The sequence below is a fragment of the Ambystoma mexicanum genome, chromosome 9 (assembly GCF_040938575.1).
Source record: "Ambystoma mexicanum isolate Mex_15411 chromosome 9, UKY_AmexF1_1, whole genome shotgun sequence".
Taxonomy (NCBI): Eukaryota; Metazoa; Chordata; class Amphibia; order Caudata; family Ambystomatidae; genus Ambystoma; species Ambystoma mexicanum.
This window is the reverse complement of record NC_090931.1, coordinates 1342817825-1342839093: the sequence shown is the minus strand read 5'-3', so window position 1 is coordinate 1342839093 and position 21269 is coordinate 1342817825. Positions and strand designations below refer to the sequence as shown.

Here is a 21269-nt window from a genome sequence, read left to right as displayed (position 1 = left end):
GCCGTCGACCAGGGGATGTTTCTGGTACCTTTTCATCTGGCAGGGATAAAGAACACCATCGCCGACTCACTCAGCAGGGAGCTGCGCTTGTGCCACGAGTGGGAGCTACGCCAGAATCAAGTGGATTGACTCTTCAGGCTGTGGGGCAGACCCCAGGTCGATCTCTTCGCGACGGCGGCGAACTCCAAGTGCCAGAGGTTTGCCAGTAGGTTCCCCCAACCAAGGAGCATGGGCGATGCCTTCTCGTTCCCCTGGGACAACCTGTTCCTCTATGCTTTCCCGCCGTTGCCACTGCTACTCCGGCTTGTCAACCAGCTCAAGAGGTCCCGGTGCAGGATGATCCTCGTCGCACCAGTGTGGCCGAGACAGATATGGTTCCCGGACCTCATGGACATATCGGCGTCCCCACCAGTCAAACTGCCGGTGGACGCGGATCTTCTCTCCAGAGAAGGGGCGCCATTCTTCATCACGACCCGAAGTCGCTGAACTTGCAGGCCTGGCTCCTGCAGAACTAGAGTTTGGGGGATACGATATACCGGCCGACTGCAGAGAGGTTCTTGCAAAGGCCAGGGTGTCCTCAACTCTCAAGTGTTACGGACACAAATGGAAGAAGTTCTCTGTCTGGTGCCGGGCGCAGAAGATTAACCCTCTATGGATCACGGCCCCTCAAGTACTGCCGTACCTACTGTCGTTAGCCAAGGCTGGACTAGCTCACGCCTCCATCAAGATACATCTGGCTGCCATCTCCAGATACACCAGGACAACAGGACGGGTGTCCTTGTGGTCTCATCGCCTGGTGAAGGAATTTATGAAGGGACTATTCCGCTCATTCCCGCCGGTGAAGGCCCCAGCCCCGGCATGGGAGCTCAACGTGGTGCGGACTAGGCTCATGGGGACCCCGTTCGAGCCTATGCATACGGTACCGTTGAAGTTCCTATCGTGGAAAACAGATTTTCTTGTGTCCATCACCTCCGCACGGCGCGTGGGAGCGATTCAGGCCCTATCTTGCAAGCCTCTATACTTGACTTTTCACGACACGAGGGTGGTGCTCAGGACGCATCCCTCCTTCATGCCCAAGGTTCCGTCGGACTTCCACCTCAATGAGCCCTTGTTGTTACCAGTTTTCTTCCCGTCGCCTTCATCGCCGGCCGAGAGGACTTTGCACTCGCTGGATGTAGCTAGAGCGCTGAAGTTCTACGTGGACCGCACAAAGAGTTTTTGGAAGACGTCACAGCTTTTTGTGAACTTTGGACTTGTGAATCAAGGGAAGGCTCTCTCGAAGGCTTCCATTTCCAGATGGCTCTCTGGCTGTATCATGCACTGTCGCTGGTTGGCAAACCGACCGCTGCCCGGCCGTCCGAGAGCCCATTCGTCCAGAGCAATCGCTGCTACCACGGCGTTCTTGTCTGGTGTGCCCCTGCTGGACATCTGCAGGGCTTCTACGTGGAGGTCGATCGGGATTCCAGGGAGGAGTCCAGGGTCGGCTAAGCAGTGCTGCGCAACCTGTTCGCTTGAAGGGCCTGGTGAGGAGGTAAGAGTTGCTTAATGTTGAGTTTATGTATTGCTTAATGTTGAGCCTTTTGCCCCTCCCGTGGTTGTGCATGTGTGTACTGCTATGTAATCTTATATTGATGAGCATGTGAATCCATGCCAGACCCCGTGCTGGAGAAGGAACAAGTTACTTACCTGTAACTGTTGTTCTCCAGCCTGGGTCTGGCATGGATTCACATGTGAACCCTCCCGCCTACCCCTCTGCGGCTCTTCACTTGGTCATACTGCCACTTTACGTGCTACCAAATCTGAGGATGGCTGCCAGAGGCGCGGCTTAGGGAGAGGGCAGTCAGTGGCTGTGGGCAATATGACCCAGTTATCAGTGATTGGTTACTACTAGGAAAGACAGATCAGAAAGCCTGACGACGGGGAATATTCATGAGCATGTGAATCCATACCAGACCCATGCTGGAGAATGTTAGGAGAATTCTCTGTTAAGGCTAATTTCCCAAACCTAGTGAGTCCCCCAGCAGCTTTGCTGGATTTTTGGGGTTTGTTTTTTTTCTCCTGCTAAGAGCGATACTCTTCTTTCTCCAACTCTTAGGCATGATTTGAGATATCCTTTGACTTTGTAATGTGTTTAATGGGCTATGGGGTCTTTTACTCCATAGGGTTTCATGTATTTTTGGTAAATGTTACACAGCACCCTCAGTGCAGTAACACAGGGGTGTCATAGTGACCCCTAAACATAGAATCCATACCCTGGAACTGACTACTATCTCCCGGGGCATGTAAAGTCACCATTGACTTTACTAGTCTTGTGTACAGAACCAGTACAAACCATCCTATTGTGGAAGTACTGGTAGGGGTAATTAGATTGCCCCTGGGTCTGTTTTTCGAGGGGGCACTGTGCAGTCCCCCCTTGGCGAGTTTCTGGCTGGTGGCAGTGGTTACCACGCGAAAATATTCCACCGGAATATTTCCTATGGGATTTTCCCATTCATTTTAAACACACCACTTTTTGGTGCAATGTAAAGATACCGCCAGGTTATTTATTTAATATTTATTCCCCGGTTGGGTCTTTTTGCCAGGACTCGGTTTTAAAATGGCGTTTGTGTTCGCCTCTGTAACTCCAACCCAAGTCGAGCCCTTTGTTCCACTTTTTGGCAGGCTTCTCAACAGAATCCTCCAAAAGTGGTGCCACTCTGTCTGGGCCTACAGGATGTGTGGGAGGGGGGGTTTAGGCACCCTGGACTGAGTTGCCTCGGCAACTCAAGTCGCACTCTTTTGTGATTGGCCCAGTGGTGAGCCGCCCGGCTCACCACTTAGCATGTTTGAGTGACAGCTAGGACTGATGAATGGGGATTTTCTGCATAAAAGCAGGGCTTTGGGGACCGGAACTTCAGAATTCGCCACAGGACCAAAGAATCCGAAGAGGGAGAAGCTGAGCCGACCTGCAACGACGACACCACCGGTGGAGCCCCGCTGAACCGTCTCACCACTTCCCAACGACAGAGAAGATCTTCATCCCGGAGAGTCTTCTTCCTCTGAGCTGGTGGGGATAACCAGTTCGCCCTCTTTTTGGCTTCCTGGATCGTCTCGTGGTCGAATCGACCGTGCCAAGCACCCTGGCGGCTGGATAGCCACGCTTCACCACTACCGCATATAAAAGGGTAGTACCTTTAACCGGGAAACTCCGCGGCTGGTTTCTTCATTGGCAGTCCAACGACCTCCAGCTTTCCTCCACGTCGAGATCTTCACTTCCCCTGGACGAAGCACCAACTTGCACCCGCTGCCAGGAACAACTGCCCCCGCTGGAGCTTTCTCACCATTTCAGGTACTGAGTCCTGTCTGTCCTCCCTTGCAACAGACTGTTCAAGGTGTCCTGTAAATCCTTGACTTTCTATCCTGGGGTGACTTTGGACCTACTAACTAACTTTTCCTGACTTGATCCAACCCTTTTTGAACTCTTTGCAAAGACTCTTTAAAAGTACTATTCAACTGTGTGATCTTGGACACATTCCGCCTTGCTCTCACCAAGCGTGGGCCTGGCCTATGACTTTCTTGCTCCTCAGTAGACTCTGCCTTTTCTGACTTGCTCTGATTCTCCTAAAGTGTTGGTATTGTGTATGTTCCTAATTCTGCCTTTTTCCCTCCCTTTTTCATTAACTTATTGGAGTGCCATCTTAGGTTAAGCATTCACCTCTGTCTGAAAATAAGTGGTGTTTTAACCAAGACGTGTTCAATAAGTGATCAGGGATGTATATATATGTTAATAGTGACTGTGTTTGAACTTGCTTGCCATATTAGTGTTAGTGTATTTTACAAAGTGTGTTTTTAAATAAATAATGATATACTTGATACCAAAGCTCTGATCACTGTTTGCTTGTGCTACTGTATTTTGGTACCTATCTTGTATACTCTATATACTGTCTAACTCTTCTTGAGAGAAGTCTGGCTGCTCAGCCACAGCTACCAGGTAAATCTGGGTGGTACAGACTGCTACCAATTGGGTTTACTGCCAACACCTGTAGTCTTAAGCCTTTTGCAGTGGTCCCTAAGGGAACTGCACAGGTTTCTGCTTAACAGAGAACAACAGTTACAGGTAAGTAACTTGTTCCTTATCTACATTGGAGCCTTATTGGCGTTGTAATTCCAGTTACATTAGTGACATTTTTCACTTTTTCAACTAAGGAAACGTCGTTCAGTAGAACACACGCTTGTATGTTAAGGATTCCAGTGATAATTATTAGTGTGTGTGTGTGTGTGTGTGTGTGTGTGTGTGTGTGTGTGTGTGTGTGTGTGTGTGTGTGTGTGTGTGTGTGTGTGTGTGTGTGTGTTCGTTCATTACTGTGAGTATGGGGGTAACCACTGTGGTAGCCTGGTTGGTGCTGGGGGTCCCACATTAAGGTGGTATTGTGCCTCTAAGGCAGTAATGGCAGGTGTGACCACAATGGTAGCCTAGTTGGTGCTGGGGGGTCCCACATTAAGGTGGTGTGTGCCGTTATGGAACTAATGGTGGGTGTGACCATTGTGGTAGCCTAGTTGGTGCTGGGGGTCCCACATTAAGGTGGTGTGTGCCGTTATGGAACTAATGGTGGGTGTGACCACTGTGGTAGCCTAGTTGGTGCTGGGGGTTCCACTTTAAGGTGGTAGTGTGCCACCAGGGCAGCAATGGCTGGTGTGATCGTAGGCACAGTTAGGATTGGTAGGGACTTGGGGTTCTGTGGTGTGTAGAGGTTTACTGCATTTGGCAGGGACCAGGGGTCCCGTGGTGCGTAGGGAGTACTGTATTCCGCAAGGACTGAAGGTTCTGTAGGGTGTGTCGGTACCGTATTTGGCAGGGACTAGAGGTCTCGGATGTACTTTTCAGGTTTGTTTGGTGTTGGAAGTGATGAGTTCTCTGTGTTTAGAGACTTTTGGTTCTGATGTTGTTAGTTGTGCTTGTTGTTGCTCTTTTGAACTGGGTTAGTGCCTGGGGGTGGCAGCCCTGGTGCCCTGGGGTGCAGACCAGGGTGAAAGGATGTAGGTGCACTGAAGTATTTTTGATTGTTGGTGTAATGTAACTTTTGGGGAACGCTGGGGTGTGGCAGGTCCTAGGTTTCAAGGGGCAACTTGAAACAGGTGGAGTGCTTGTGTTTTTTTTGTTTTTGTTCCTCGAGTTGTGTTTCCAGTTCAGTTGAGGGGAGGTGTAGCCCTTATTACATGTCAGTGGGTTCCTCTTTTGGTGAGATGTTTGTGAGAGAACGGATTGGAGTTATGGTGGTGGTGTTTGGCTGTATTTGAGTTTGTTTTAATGATGTTGTTGAGCACAGTTAAGGTTCCATCTATTGTGTGCCGTTTGGGGTTTTATTATTGTAGCAGTGTTTTCAGTGAGCTATTATGCGTTATTTAGAGTATTCTGACCTTATGCTCAATTGGTGGTCTTTGGGGTGTGAATGGGCTCCATGTGGACAGTTTCCTAGTATTGGGTCTTGTGTCCATTTGTGGCTTGGGGGCTGCTGGTGCAGGTACGTGGTGGCCACACGTATTTGTAATGGTATATTGTGGAAATTTACTGAGTGTGAAGGAATCTACTGATGGTTAAAGTTTTCCTGGTTGTTGAAAATGTAGGGAGGGAGAGGTGTTATAATGTATGTCTTCCTCAGTGTGGTGATGTCAGTGTGGAATGCAAGCTACAGTGTGATGTCACTGTGATTGAGTGTTATCTGAATGAATGTTCCATGGGGGACCGTTGGAGAAGGAGAACTGGCTAGCAAGGACGTGCCAGTGTTTCTGCTGTACTACTTAACTAATAAACCCATAGTAATTTACCTGCTGGCTCAGGTGTGTTGATGAACAATACCACATTGTTACAAGTATCTGGGTATCATCTGCAAAATTAGTGTAGGTGATGCCCAGATGAAGATCATCAAAAAGGGGCTTGGTGAATGTTGTACAGAGTCGGAGAAACACATGATCCCTGGGGCACCGCACAAGTAATGGGAATGGGTCCGCTGCTGCAGATGGCGAGAAAACCCTGTCATAGTCCTGTCACTGAGGAGGGACTGTATGCATACTATTGCTTCCTTAGAAAAGTGGGCTGCTGAGTCCAGGTGGCTGCATAAGACTTTGTGATCCACCAAGTCAATTGCAGCCGAGCGGTCAAGGAGGAGGAGTAGTGCTAATTTTCCATGGTCTCTTAGATTATCTATTTGAGCCTTAAGATCGATTAGTGCTGTTTCTGTGCCATGTTGTGGCTGGAAACCTGATTGGCGAGGACCTAGGAGTTGGTTAAGTTCTAGGAAATTCTGAATTTGGGTGTATGCTACCTTGCCTAAGATTTTCAGGAGGAATGGCACTGTGGTGATGGGCCTGTAATTAGTTGGTATGGTCGGGCCTAATGTTGGTTTCTTCAGAAGTGGGAGTACCCAGGATTCTTTAAGGTTGCAGGTAATGGTGCCAGATGTGAAGGAGGCATTGATAAGTTTAGCGATAAAAGGTGCTAGATCTCTGGCGGCATCCTTGATTACTTGTGCTGGTCATTGGTCGCCCTTGCAATTTGAAAGTTTGAGTGCAAGTATAACATTCTCAACCTCGATAATAGATACTTTGGAGAAGTTAAATCGGGTGAGGTGTTTAGTCTTGGGCAGAGGTATTTTGTTGGAGAGTGTTGGAGATGTTAGTAAGGCTTTCTTTTGAGCTATTTTATTCTGGATGTTGGTGACTTTGTTGACTAGTGCATGCTGAATGTCAGAGCACCATGTTTTGTCTTTGGCACAGTTGTCTTGTGCTAGGATAGGGGTATCTAATTCTTTTAATATTGTGAAGAGCTCCTTCATACTAGAATTGGCTTGCGTGATTCTGTTATAAGTTTCTTGTTTTGCCAAGAGGATCTCCTTCTTGTATTGGGTTGAATTGTTGATTATATTCATTTTATTTTCTGCAGTGGGATGTAGTTTCCATGTAATTTCGCATTTTCTTTTATTTAACCTTAAGTTTTTCAGATGGGGAGTGAACCAAGTGTTAAGGTGATGTTTAGGTTTGCTGTTTCTAAGTTTTGAAGGGGCGATGTTGTCAAGAGCTGTGGTCATAGCTTTGTTGTATTCTTCGACTAATAGGCTAAAATCCGTATTGTGGGTTAGTGAATTGAGATTAGGAAGGATACTGGGAAGGAGATTGTCTACTGTAATATTATTCTTATTTCTAGTTAGTGTGGGGAGGTCAGGTGGTGTTAAATGTGTGGTGGGCCTTTTAGTTTCCAGTGTAAAAGATATGAGGTGATGGTCAGTCCAGATTTGAGGCGAGATGGAGGTGATAGAGGCATTACAGTTGTGATTTGCCATCCCATCGAGAATTCTCCCTTTGTTACGAGTTGGTGCATTCACTCTCTGGGTGAAGCCAAGTTCTGTCAGGATGTTAGCTACTGAGGTAGCCTGTTGGTCATTAATGTCGTTAAATCCTAAATGGAAGTCTCCTAGCAGTAGGGTTTGTGACATATTTCTTAAGTTCTCTGACAGTATAGTGGAGATGTCTTCTTTAAAAGTGCTGATTGGGCCAGGGGATCTGTATATGAGATGGATGTTCAAGGTTTGAGAGTTGGCAGTGGGTAGTTTTAATGACACAGATTCACATGATTTAATATTGGGTGAAGAGGTTATTCTCATGGAGAGATTATATTTGGCAATGATCGCTAATCCTCTGCGTCATGATTCGCATATGTCAGCTCTAAGGATAGTGTAGTTATCGGGTACTGCTAAGGTCCGCGCAAGGCCTGCTGCCTCGTGTAACCAGGATTCTGTAATAGCAATGAAGTCTTAGTCTTCTGCTAAGATGACTTTAGCTATTTCTGTTGCATGAGCGACTAAGGATCTTGCATTTATTAGGGCTCCTTTAAGGTCAGGTACAGACTTATCTGGTGGAGGTAGTTGGAGAGTACTGGAGGGAGCACGTATGCAAGTGGGAGTCCTAGGTCTTTTTGAGTGGGACTTCGAATTATGAGTGGGGATTGTCTTTGTTATGGGTATATGAGATACTCTGATTCTATAGTGGTCTGGGTTGGCCTCATATCTGGTAGATGGTTCAAATAATTTTGGCAGCCATGCCCGGACTCTAAGGTTTCTGTGTGCCGTTTTGCAAGGGGTCTTTTGGAAGGGTGAGCCAATGGGTATGCTGGACGTGTCTATTGGTAGAATGGAGGTCATGGTAGTATGAGTGTCTGCAGTGTCTGCTGTATTAGTGGACATGAACATAATAGATAGTACCATTAGATAGTACCGGAGGCTAGAAAACTAGCACACTGGCTCCCAATAAAATAAAGGATTATCTTCAAGACTCTGACACTGACCCACAAGTGCATTCACCTTACTGCCCCTGACTACCTCTCCCAAAGGATCCATCCCGTCTCTTCTACGAGACCAACCAGATCACCATATACTAACATGCTCTCTGTGCCATTAGCAAAAAAAGTCAGAGCGGGCGGATCAAGCTTCCCATATCTCGCACCCACTCACTGGAACGCCCTACCTCCCACAATCGGAGGTGAGGCCTCCCTCAGCACCTTCCGCAAAACCATGAAAACCATCTTATTCACATAAGATGCCTCGCTCCAGTCGAATACATCTCATTTGTTCCTAATGCATAAACTGCACTGTAATGACCAACTGTACCAACCCAACCAAAATGTCAGCTCTATGATTTGTCGAATGTTTAATGTACCACTGAATGACTCTATGCCTGTAACTAAGCTCTTGCAAGTAACAGCGCCTCAATGCCCATGGGTTACTTGCGCGCTATATACATTTAAATAAATAAATAAATTAGGCTAGTTATGGCGCCCAAGTAGGCTAGGTTTAGCAAAGTGGGGTACTTAGTGTATAAGAGCAATATGGCAATAGCGTTGCAGTAACAGTGTGCATAGGTGTCAGCATGGACAGACAGTCCGGGGAACATGAGCCCCAGAATCAGGTTGGAAGGGAGCTGGGAATGACAATGGAGCTCTACGGGATGCAGGATATATGGGCGCACCTAGATCCACGTAACAAGGGGTTCACCTTCTATTCTGCCCCACATGGGGCCCTATCGAGAATAGACAATACATCTCCAGGAACCTGTGGGACTTAACAGTGGGGTCAGCAATCCTCCATGTTAGTTGGTCAGACCCTGACATGTCGGTTGATAATGGATGGAGTGGCCTTTGTCCTAGGGGCTCAGAGTGGAGGTGCAATGAGTCTCTGTGGGCGGACTGTGCTTCAGGGAAGAAATGGAGAAGGGTATCTGAGAATTCTTTGAGATTAATGATACTGGGTAGGTCCAAAAGGACATCCTGGGATGCGGCGAAGGATACGTGGAGAGGGATATTGCTCGGAGAAGGGGCCCGCAAGAAGAGAGAACAAACCCTCATTGAAAGGGGATTGAGGGGAAAAAATAAGGTCACTGGAGAGACGGGCTTAATTGCAAAACTATGGAACTTTCTCCCCAACCCTCTTAGAGCTGAACCTTCATTCCCTGCCTTCAAGAGCAAGGCTAAAGCATGGCTGTCTGCCCAAGACCTCGTCCGGCACTAACATACCCGTAGCCACCACCTGTGCTTGCTGTTTCAGTGTATAAAGCTGCTTATGTATATATCCTGCCAACTCGCTTGCCTCACCCTCACATGTACATACCTGGTGTTTGCGATTGGCTCTGCTTGTCTTCGCCTTTATGGCTGTAAATCTTGCTTATACTTGCATTTAATGTATATTACCCTGTATTTTATGCCTTGCTAATCTGCCAGTTAACCTGTATATTATATTTATGTCAATCTGCCATGTAACCGAAGTGATGTGCCCAGATTACCTCAGGCCAGGTGCGCTATATAAAAATAAATAAAATACAAGACCACTGACGGTAGGGGGTACCTCATTCAGGAGGCGAGAGTTGTGAGGGAGGAATTGAGGCTCCTCGAAGAAGGAAAGATAGTCCGCAACTTAGTTTTTTTAAAACAGAAGTTCTATGAGAAAGGGGACAAGGCGGACGGCCTCCTGGCAGCTAGGTGGGCGGAAAGGTAGGTTACAGCGGTGGAGGGAGGGGGGAAGCATAGGACATTCAGGAGGCATTTGCAGCGTTTTTTAAGGGATTCTATAAGAGTGAAGGGGCAGCGGGAAATGAATAGATCAGGAAGTATCTGACGGACGCCCAACTCCCCCTGCTCACGAAAACTGAGTCAGAAATCCTAGAAGCTCCAATCACAGGGAATGAAATTAAGATGGCTATTGGTCAGTTGAAGTTAGTTAAGGCTCCAAGGGAGGACGGGTTCACATCAGTTTTTTAGAAGCCCTTCCTCTCTGCTCTGCTCCCCTTCCTGACAACATTGTTTAATGATATCCTGACCACAGGGAAAGCGCTGGACTCTTTTACACAGGCTCTTATCACAGTGATTCCGAAGGAGGGCAGGGACCCCGGGCGTGTGGCTCCTAACGTCCCATTTCTCTTCTGAACATAGATGCAAAAATGAATGCTAGGCTAATAGCCCGCTAGGTTGGAAGGACTTTTGCCGAGTCTGGTCCATTCGGATCAGGTGGGGTTTGTTAATGAGGCACAGGGCCAGCAGGGCGACCCCACTCTACTCTACTCTCCGTGGATGCCGAGAAGGCCTTTGACAGAGCGGAGTGGGACTTTTTAGAGGCAGTACTTATTCCGTTCGGTGTAAGTAAGGGATTGATAAGGGGTATTTTAGCTCTCTACTCCTTCCCGAGGGCACGTGTGGCTGTGAACGGGGGATACTTTCGTTGGTTTAACTTAGAAAGGGGGACAAGACAAGGGTGCCCGCTCTCCCTGACTCTTTTTGTACTCTTATTGGAACCATTGGCTCACGCGTTGAGAGAGGACGTGGAATTGAAGGGATTGTGGTTGGTGAGCAGGTATTTAAAGTAGAGCTGTACGCTGATGATCTGCTTCTTCACCTGGTGAAACTATTGACATTGGTGCTTGCAGCGGTGTGGCGAATGGAGGAATATGGGCATATGGCAGGCTTTACAATTAACAAAGGCAAGTCGGTACTGTTTCCCCTAGATGGAAGAAAGGACAATGATTTGGGGGCGCTTTTCCCCACTGGGTATGGATGTCAACATGGGATCTAAGCAGTATCTTGGTATCAATGTCACGAGAGGTCTTGAGGGTCTGTATGGTGCTAACTTTCCTCCAAGATTTTGGAAAATGGAAGGAGTTGCCCATATCTTGGATGGGGCGGCTGAATGCGATTAAAATGGTGGTTCTCCCCAAGATTTTGTATCTGTTTCAGATGCTACTGATTCAAATTCCAGACCTCTCTTTCAAGGTGACCAAGGGAACCCTTTTACGGTTTCTGTGACATGGGAAGAAACTGAGTCTCTAGCAATGTCCTGATCCTTCCAAAATCAAAGGAAAGCAGGGGGGGTGGGGGGGAGGGGCTCCCAGATATACACCTATTCTATAAGGCCATTCAGCTAAGGGTCCCGATTCCACACCTTAAAGGTCAGGGGGACACGCAATAGGTGGGACTGGACAATCTCACCTATGACCTGCCACGGTGGGAGAGTGGATCTGGGTGCCCAGGGCAAAGTTACTACAGAGGGTACAGGAGCACCCAGTCCTGGGCACTATTTGAAGTATCTGGAGAATGGGGAAGAGGATGTGTGGGATGTCGTTGTGGCGCTCACCCTTGCGGCATCTCTGGGTACCGGGGGTTTGAGACATAATCCCGAATCCTGCTAGGTTCCAGGCATGTTATAAGGCAGGCCTGGAAAGGATTGGACAAATGTGTAAAGGTGGGAGATTTGTTATGATACTGGAACTGGAAGAGTCCCTTGGGATTGGTACACTGTCTGCCTACTCGTACTTGGAGTTGAAAGAGGTCTTGACCAGGGAAGCATGGCATAGTAAGATACAAAGGGATCTTGCGCCCTTTGAGAAACGCCTGGAAACACTGAGTCGAGGAGAGCTATTGGGCACTGTATAGGGCCTTGGTGGACACAAGTAGGGGGACGGTGGATAGTTTATTTTGCATTTTTAAAGCGCTCACACAGCCCACGGGCATCGAGGCGCTGTTACAGGAATTTTGCGTCGTTTTTTGTCTAATCTTTATAACGCGCTTAAATACCCAGAGGTTTTGAAGCGCAGACCCGGGGATCGAACCTGTGTTGCTCCGTGTCGTTTTGCTTCCAAGGCAAGCACGTTGCCACTGAGCTTTCCTCCCGGAATAGTTTGAGGGTGAAATGGGAAAGGGATATGGGGTTGGACCTGGACCAGCAAACATGTTTAAAGATGTGTTGTGGGGCCTTCAAGACCTCAGTATCCTGTCAATATAAGCTACACGCCGTCAAACTACTGCATTGATGGCAATATGACCCGGTTAAACTCTCGAATGTATCAGAATGTGAGCCCGCTGTGTTGGCATGAATGCTGGTCAAGAGCCGATTATTGACATATGTGGTGGGGCTTCTCGGAGGTGCAATCGTACTGGGACAAAGTCCTGAGTTGGATCAGGGCTCTGGATGGGGTGACTAGAGTGAAAGCCCCTATGTTGGTCCTGTTCAGTTTGGAAGAACATCAGGCTCCCGAGAATGGTTCAAAGCCTTCTCCTGGCGGGAAGGGTGTGCCTTGCTACTCATTGGAAGGGAGTTAGCTGCCTGAAAGAGGGAGTGGATTAATGTAGCCCGGAATATATGTGATGGAACGCATAACAGCGGCACTTCATGGGATCTCAGGATCGATTGAAACGGAATGGTCAGACTTCTGTTCGCAATGCATTCAGCAGGGTTGAAGTAACACTGATGGGGTATGGGGCATTGGGAGGGGGGGGTGAGGGTGGTGGGGCGACACCCCAAGCAATGAAAGTGGGAGAAACTATACTCAAACTTGAACTGCAATGTGACTATCTGCATAAGGAAAATTGAAGAGATAAGATATGTGACTAAAAAGTGGAGATCTGGTCGGATCGGGAAAGGGAATGGGGGTGGAAGGGGGGGCTTAAAGGAGGAGGAGGGGGGATCTTTACAGGTAGAACATACTTACTTAGATTGCCAAAGTGTTACTTTTGCGATTTAACATCTTATCTGAGCGTTTTGCACTGTGGATGTGTAGCCCGGTTTTTGTCATGTTAGCTAAAATCTCAAAGTTGAATTAAAAAAATAAAATAAAAAAAGACTAGGGATCAAATTAATTCATATTGCCTTTGCTTAGAGATTTCCAATGTGGACTAACTTTCCATGCCAATTTTCAGAACAAAAGCTTAAAATGACATTAAAAAAAGGATCCTCGGAGACCACCAGGGTGCGCAGACGTGATGGTCGCCTAAACCACCGTCTCCCAGTCCGAGCCTGCAAAAAGACATCTTTTCGATGATTCAGGGAGAACTTATTGGGAATTTTTCATGAGGAAACTCCAGAGGGCGAAAGAGCACCTTAAAATTGAGCGTCCTACAAAAGAATCTTGAGAAAACTCTGTGATCGGCGTCTCTCTGGTGCACCCAGGCGAAGGAAATGAGAAGGCCGGGACGGAGGGAAAATGGCGGCCGCCACTCGCACTACGCACCGAGATCTGTGACCCGGAGTCCCCACCAGCGAGACCAGCAAGACAGCAGCGGCCGTTGCCTGAAACGCAGGAAATTGCGCTGGCCCTTGGTGGGGTGCTGAGGCGGGGCACGGATCAGATGTCGTCTGGCCCTGTGCTCCGTTCGCCGGCACACACAGAAACCGGCGGAGGGGCTGATGCCGGTGGGAGCGACCCGGCGGCGGTAAGCGGTGGGTCCCCCAGGGGATTGCTGGCGTCTATCCTGAACTCCTCCACCCCCGTTGCCCACCGCTTCAGGCCCTCATTTTACAAAGGCGGCATTGGTGGATGGTGATCTGCGCGTGGGGCGAGAGCCCCCCTCTTGTCCCCCCCGCGTATGCAGGGCCGCCGCTGATCCTTGGCTCCTGTCCCCACGGCAGAGTGCCCCCCCTTGGCTCCTAGCACCAGATTCCCCCCTCCCCCGTGGGGCTTTGCCGCGTTCAGGGCTTTCAGGAAAAACACAAACCAGCCTTTCCCGGGGACGGGAGGCCCTCTGCTTTACGCGCGGCTCCCCGCATCCGTCTCTTCATCCTGGACACGGAGCCATACAGCACTAGCTCCTCATTATATTGTACAAGGACAGAGTCCTCTCGTCTTTTCCTCTTTTGGAAGTACACTTCAATACTCCCCACGGAGTGTGCACCCTACGAAGTGCCTGTACAGTCGGCTAGAAGTGCTCTGCACCCTCCTCAGTGATCAGGGGGAGTGACTGGGCAGTAGTGTGCAAGCGGCAGTAAGTGGGACAACGGACTGCAGAGCGGCATCACAAGTGCAATTTCAGTGTTCAATTAACCGCCAACACACAGTAGGAGCTAACTGGAGACACGTAGCACAATAACCGAACAAGGAAAAGATTCCCTCTCGTCTGCTGATCCTTCTTGCATTAACAAGTGTCTGGGGGCTTTGCCAGGGATAAGGCTGGATCCACGAACCCTGACGGCTTTACAGAGGTTTAGGCGTACCAACACAACCATGGAATCAGAAGTCTAGAGCTCCTCAGAAATCACAGGCAACGATGGTGACAGTGCAACCAAATCGGACATTCGCCTTCTGCTCGGAGAAATAAGCTCAATGAAAAATAGCCTCACTGAAACAATCTCAGACCTGCAAACAAAGGTGGCTAAGGTCGAAGACCGGTTAGAGGCGGTTGAGAACAACCAGCAATCGTGTGATGTCTCAGCCATGCAATACGAAGCTAGACTTCTAGATCTAGAGCAGAAAGAATGCGATACGGAATCCAAAATTGATGACCTGGAAAACAGAGAGTGAAGGTCCAACATCCGCATAATTGGCCTGGAGGAGGAACAAGGGGAGACCCCCTTAAGCTTGGAGAACACAGTAAAAGCCTTGAGATCATCTCTCTACAGTGACGCAAGTCCCCCTACACTTGAGTTTGACAGGGTGCACAGGGCGGGTGGCCCGTCGAGAGGTCCCTGCTCAGTCCTCGTGAAATGTCATTACTATGTGCAGAGACAAGACATTTTGCAGAATGCAAGAATGAAAAAGACAATTGAATTTCGAGGGTCAAAAGTAAAGCTCTACCAAGATCTCTCTGCTATGACACTGGCAAAAAGAAGAGGGTGCCGGCCCCTGACGAGTTGGCTCCAGGAAAAGGGTGTGAGGTACTGCTGTGGCCACCCTTTTGCTCTCACATTTGAATATACCGGTGAGTTGTTTAGGATCACCTCAGTGTAGTTATTCAGCACGTTATTCATGTATCAAAAAACGTAAAAACTCTTGGGGTATACTTTGACCCTCAATAGTCTTTCACCCGGCAGACCAACTACCTCAAGTCTTCTTGTCACTTTTATATCCAACTTTTATGGCAGATTCGTCTTTATCTGTCAAAAGAAAATCTTGCACTGATAGCGGCCGCAATCGTGAACTGTAAACTGGATTACTGTAACAGCCTCTTGATTGGTACATCCCAGGGAAATCTTAGAACATTACAGGTGATCCAGAATAGTGCAGTACGAGCCGTGCTTGGACTTGGGCGCAACATGGATGTTTCGGAAGCAAGACGCAGCCTGCATTGGCTGCCTGTTCAACGACGACTGCTTCATAAGGGGCTGTCCATCGTGCATAAATGTGTGCACGGTAAGGCCCCATCATACTTCAAGACCAGGTTAAAAAAGAAACCTGTTGATCTTTTATTACGATCCAACGGCAATATCTCCTTGTTCCAACCCGTGTCCGTGCTGAAGGGGTTTGGAGGAGCCAGTTTCAATTTCTGGGCTCCCACCCTATGGAATTCCATGCCAAAACATCTGGATAATATCAGCTCAATGGTTGTTTTCAAAAAACAACTGAAATCTCACTTTACAACTGACACTACTTTCATTGGGTCTGTTCTTTAACACTCCATGACTCCTTGTCTTCTGGTAGAGTCTGGCTTGTTTTCACCATCTTTGTTGTCCCTTCACATTCTATGTTCTTTGTCTGTTTCTTTTTCTCCTGTGTGTGCCCTGAGGCCTTAGGGTTAGTGGCGCAATACAAGAACACAGATAGATAGATAGATAGATAGATAGATAGATAGATAGATAGATAGATAGATAGATAGATAGATAGATAGATAGATAGATAGGAGGCAGAGCGGGCCCGCCATCATTTACAAGGTCCTGTTGAAGGTTCGGACATGGAGAGCCGGAGAGATCCAACGGGTCCGCGTCGGGAGCAAGCCGACAGGCCACCAAAGAGAGGGAGAGCACAACAAAAATGGAAATATAAATGCCTGAACACTCCTTAGACACTTTATTTCACTCTCACTGAGGATGTCAAGTCACTGTGCTCCAACTCTCGCCGATGCAGCTACTGCAATGTCCCAAAGTTGTTTGACAGTTGTTATAATGTGTTGAATTTCGAAGGTTAGGTTATTTTTCAGGAGTGCTCTGTGCATCCTTCCTCGCTCAAATGAAGAATTGTTCTCTCCCTGTGCTACCATTGTGGTTTGAATTAGGGCTCGGAGAGGGGCTCACCTAGAGTGGCCCTTTTTGGTCTAAGGCGTCTCTTGTCATAGTTTCTTTTTCATCTTTTTCTTTTCTTTTATCTTCAGGTGAGAATGCTCCTGGCAGCATCTCACGCGAGGAGGGAGGGAGGGAGTGAGGGAAGGAGGGGGGGGGGGGGTTCACTCGCCCATTCAATGTACCAGGTTTACACTACATTAACATTCTACGTATACATCACGCAACATGACAACTGGCTTACATCCTCACTGAAAGGGGGAGGGGTCAAACAAGCACTGGGCCAATGTTCGCTGCTCTTCCCAGTAGTAATGGCATGCTCTGACGGCATAGTCTTTGGCTCCCTTAACGTCAAAGGTTTAAATTCCCTGCAAAAAGGGTTGATGTTAGAGCGACAGTTTGCACAATCCAAGCTTGACGTCCTCTTTATACAGGAATCAAAATACACCAGCGGGGGAGAAAGGAAAATTTGGGTAAAAGGTATAGGGGACGCCATCTGGGCATCTGGCCCACAGAAGAAGGGCTGGCGGGTTGCGCAAGGCCCTAGGAATCCAGATTGAACGGATATATAGAGATACGCATGGGAGATATGTAGTGCTTAAGGACAAATTGAGAACGCACACCGTCACACTGTGACAGCCTACGCTCCCAACCAAGGGCAGTCAGATTTCTTTGACCCACTATTTGATTTCTTGGATAATTGGAGGGGGGGGCACATTGATCTGTGGGGGAGATTTTAATGTGGTGGCAGACTTATGCACCCTAGAGTTAGACCTAGGCCCTCTCCCGGCCCAGGACCGCCGGTGGAGGTGTAACGATTTTCTATGTAGAGACCCCATCTTCAAAGGAACCATTTCTGAGGCCATTAAAGATTATTTTGATACCAACGACACAGACTGTATGCCGTCGAATACGGTTTGGGAGGCAGGGAAAGCCACAATAAGGGGAATTTTAATATCGGAGGGGGCAGCTAAGAAAAGGCTTTGTATGCTTAAGGAAAGGGAGCTAAAAGCAAGCATCTCCCGGCTAGAACGCACCCTTAGGGAACACCCCACAAATGAAATTGAAACTGTAATGAAAATTAAAAAGATGAGGGAAGAACTAGGACATATGGAACAGTAAAGCTCTCACGCAACTTAAATATCTCGAGCAGACATTTTTGAAAAAGGGGACAAAGCTCATATGATTCTGGCTATCAGGCTACGGAAACAGAGGGCGGACAGAGCAGTGTTTAGAGTCAAAGACGAATTTGGTACCCCTCTCTCGAACTTACAAGACATAGTCAACCGCTTCTCTGAATACTACTCGAAGCTGTACTCGGCCGAAAATAGCAGTACCCATTCTGCAATTGAAGAGTACTTAGCGGCCCTCCCCCGTCCGCCTATCACTGAAGACCACCTGTAAATGCTCAATGCCCCAGACACGGCAATAGAAGTGCAGGGAGCCATCTCGCCTCTTGAGGCAGGCTCGGCTCCGTGTCAGGATGGATTCACACCAGCCTTCTATAAAGCAAATTCCAGCAGGCTCGCCCCATTCCTCGCTAAACTGTTCAATTCCATCTTGGAGTACGGACAAGCCCCCAAGTCCTTCACAGAATATATAATTATTGTTATCCCCAAAGAAGGTAAAGACTCCACAGAATGTTCATCAAATCGGCCAATTTCTCTGATTAATGTAGATGCCAAGATCTACTCTAGCATGCTGGCTGCCCGGCTTGCCCAAGTCCTACCCCAACAGGTTCATACTGATCAGGTAGGATATGTGAGAGGTCGGCAAGGAGCAGATGATATTAGAAAAACCCTTGACCTTATGGCAACGCACCGAGAAGCGGAAGAAGACCCCCTCTTGCTGTCTGTAGATGCCGAAAAGGCATTTGACTGTGTGGAATGGCCTTTTTTCGGGAGCAGTCCTGAAATGGGCGGGGTTGGGGGCAGCGTGGATACAAGGAGCAAGAGCACTGTACCGGTCTGCCCAAGCTAGGGTCTCAATCAACGGGGTCTCCTCACACCCTTTCGATCTCACTCGGGGTACAAGGCAGGGATGCCCACTCTCGCCACTTATTTATGCCCTAGTGGTGGAACCTTTTGCTCAGGCCATCCGGTCCAATTCCATGATCAAGGGTATTCCCCGAGGAGGTAAAGAATACAAACTAGCTATGTTTGCGGACGATATCCTCCTGTACCTCACCGAACCGTCAAACTCCATTCCGGCGTTCTTTCAAGAACTATCGAGATACAGCGCCACCTCAGGTTTCCAGGTCAATCTACAAAAAACTATAGCAGTCCCCTTAAAAGAGAATGCCAAACTAGTAGAGCGTTTGAAAGCAAACTGGAATTTCCAAGTACACGCGGACTCTCTTCGATATTTGGGGGTAAATATAACAGTTTCACTCCCCGACCTCTTCGAAGCCAATTACACCCCACTATGGAAAGCCATCCAACATGATATTTCTAGATGGCTCAAACTACCCATGTCCTGGGCGGCGCGTTTCACCACCATAAAAATGAACATCCTACCACGGTTCTTATTTTTATTCCAATCCCTCCCTGTCCTGATCCGAGAGTCCTTTTTTGCAGATGTAAAGCGCAAATGATTGAGATTTCTATGGTCCGTTAAGAGAGCGAGGATCCCATATTCCACATTGATCGTACCCAAAGAGGTGGGAGGCATGGGCTTCCCAGACCTCGAAGAATAATATAGGGCAGTGCAACTTCGAGTGCTCCCGGATCACCTATGGGAAAACCCAGAAAAACAGTGGGTAGCAATAGAGAACAATATCTTTGTGCCGGTCACGCCGGGAGAGTGATTATGGGTCCCGTTATCGGCCATGACGCAAAGAATTAGAAAGCACCCCATCCTCAAAGTACTGTGGTCCCTCTGGCGCCCATCTCGAGCCATGCAGAGGGAGTCACGACCTGGCCCTCTCCCCTGAGCTGTATTTGGTGTCCACCTATTCAGGAATTGTTCAGTGAGGTCCAACGATTCCAGCCTTGCTATGAAGCTGGTCTAAGCCGAGCTGGACAGCTGTGGAAAAACGAGGCTTTTACCACCATGGAAGAATTGAAGACCAACTTGCAAGGCGTAGATGTCCCCCCCCACCCATGCTTTTCCTCCAGTTGAGAAGCGTCCTGCATGGTACTAGGTGGGGTGACTCAGCGTTCCTTAACACCGTTTGAGCAGATATTGAGTTCCCCCCAGGGGTCGAGAGGTCTCATATCGAAAATATATAAATCACTGCTCACTGTTACGGTTCAGGGCTCTGCGGTATCCCGAGGATTAAAAGGGTTAACCCGCCGGACACGGCGTAATCCATCTGTTGGACCTGGTTTTCACCTAGGATATAGAATCCGGCACTTTTCAGCACCATTCTATAGGCAGTGGAGGCTGCCGTGGAAACGGGCTATTTCTGCGGCTGTTACTGGCTGCAATACTAAAAAGGACTACATGTCCCAGCATTCCCGCTCCATTCCTGGATGCCACCAATGGGAAACCGGAGCCTCCTTCTGAATCCTTCATTGCACGACAAGACGAGCCGAACGCTGCTTCCTTTTGAAGTTGTTCCCACTTTGTTACTGAAGTTTCTACTTCTGGTTCCGACCTTTTCTCCCAACGGACTGCCTTTCGGATTTCCCTTGGCTTGACCTTACTGCTTGTGTACCAAATCCCTGCACGTTTAAACGGACTGCCTCAAACTGCCCTTTGTTTTGGTTCATTCTTCTGTGTACCAGACCCCTGCACGTTTAAACGGACTGCCTTGAACTGCCCTTTGTTCTGGTTCATCCATTTGTGTACCGGACCCCTGCACGTTTAAACGGACTGCATCGAACTGCCCTTTGTTCTGGTTCATCCATCTGTGTACCTGACCCCTGCACGCCTAGCGGACTGCCTTGAATGATTACCGCAAGTATTTCTTGCTCTTTAATTTTCTACTTTAAAGTTGCCAGACTGCACAGTATTGCTTTTGTTACAATTACCAGTTGCACGTTACCTACTCCCCGCACCCTGCCTTGTGAGAAGACTGCTACATCCCCTGCTTAGGGATTCCGTGGACACTCCTTCTACTCTGCTCTTATTTCTCGAGGAAGACGTTCAATACAAGTGCACTCCGGGACGCTTTGCATCATCGTGCACCATCCCGACTCCAGTGCGTCTCTCGTTTCGTCGGGATAGTCCCTCTACTAATCTTCCCATTTTTTTTTATTTTATCCTATTCGTTGTTGGACTTATTAGTGACTTCTTAATTAATTCCACTGGTAAGAACTTCCCTTCTCTACATTCCTTTTTCTTTATCTCAAAGAATGCCCGTCATCCTCTAGTGATCTGCTAGTTACAGGGTTGTTCTTCCTTTTATGTATCGGGGTAGGGGTTGTCAGAAAATAATCATCACCATAGTTCAGGTATATCTATACCTTCATAAAGATCTAATTCCTCTGTACTATTATTATACAAGTAAACAGTGTTACTTTTCTTTTGCAGTTGGTGATCTTAGCGGGTGTGCTATCCGCTCTTTTAAGTGATCGGCCTGTTTGACTGTTACCGAACGGTGGGGGGGCATATCATTGAAAAGAGTTTATTCCCTCAACAGAGAGGAGACCCCGGCTTAGGTCTAACCGGGGTTCTACAATCAAATCAGGTCCGGGCCGTCTTGAGTTCCTCCGGGAGTAGGCATCCGGTGAGTGACACTCACAAGGGGTCATTGCTGATGCCCACCGTCGGAAGTAAAATGGGAAACCGAGCTAGCCATAGAAGCTCAACCAGAAATATGGAAGG

The 21269-nt window shown here is 48.2% G+C and overlaps 1 protein-coding gene across 2 annotated transcripts in view; it reads left to right on the top strand.

Moving 5' to 3' along the window:
- The window catches only part of PTPN4 (protein tyrosine phosphatase non-receptor type 4), a 2055941-nt gene that overhangs the window by 534567 nt on the left and 1500105 nt on the right, over window positions 1-21269 (top strand). The gene's annotated exons all lie outside the window — the stretch shown is intronic.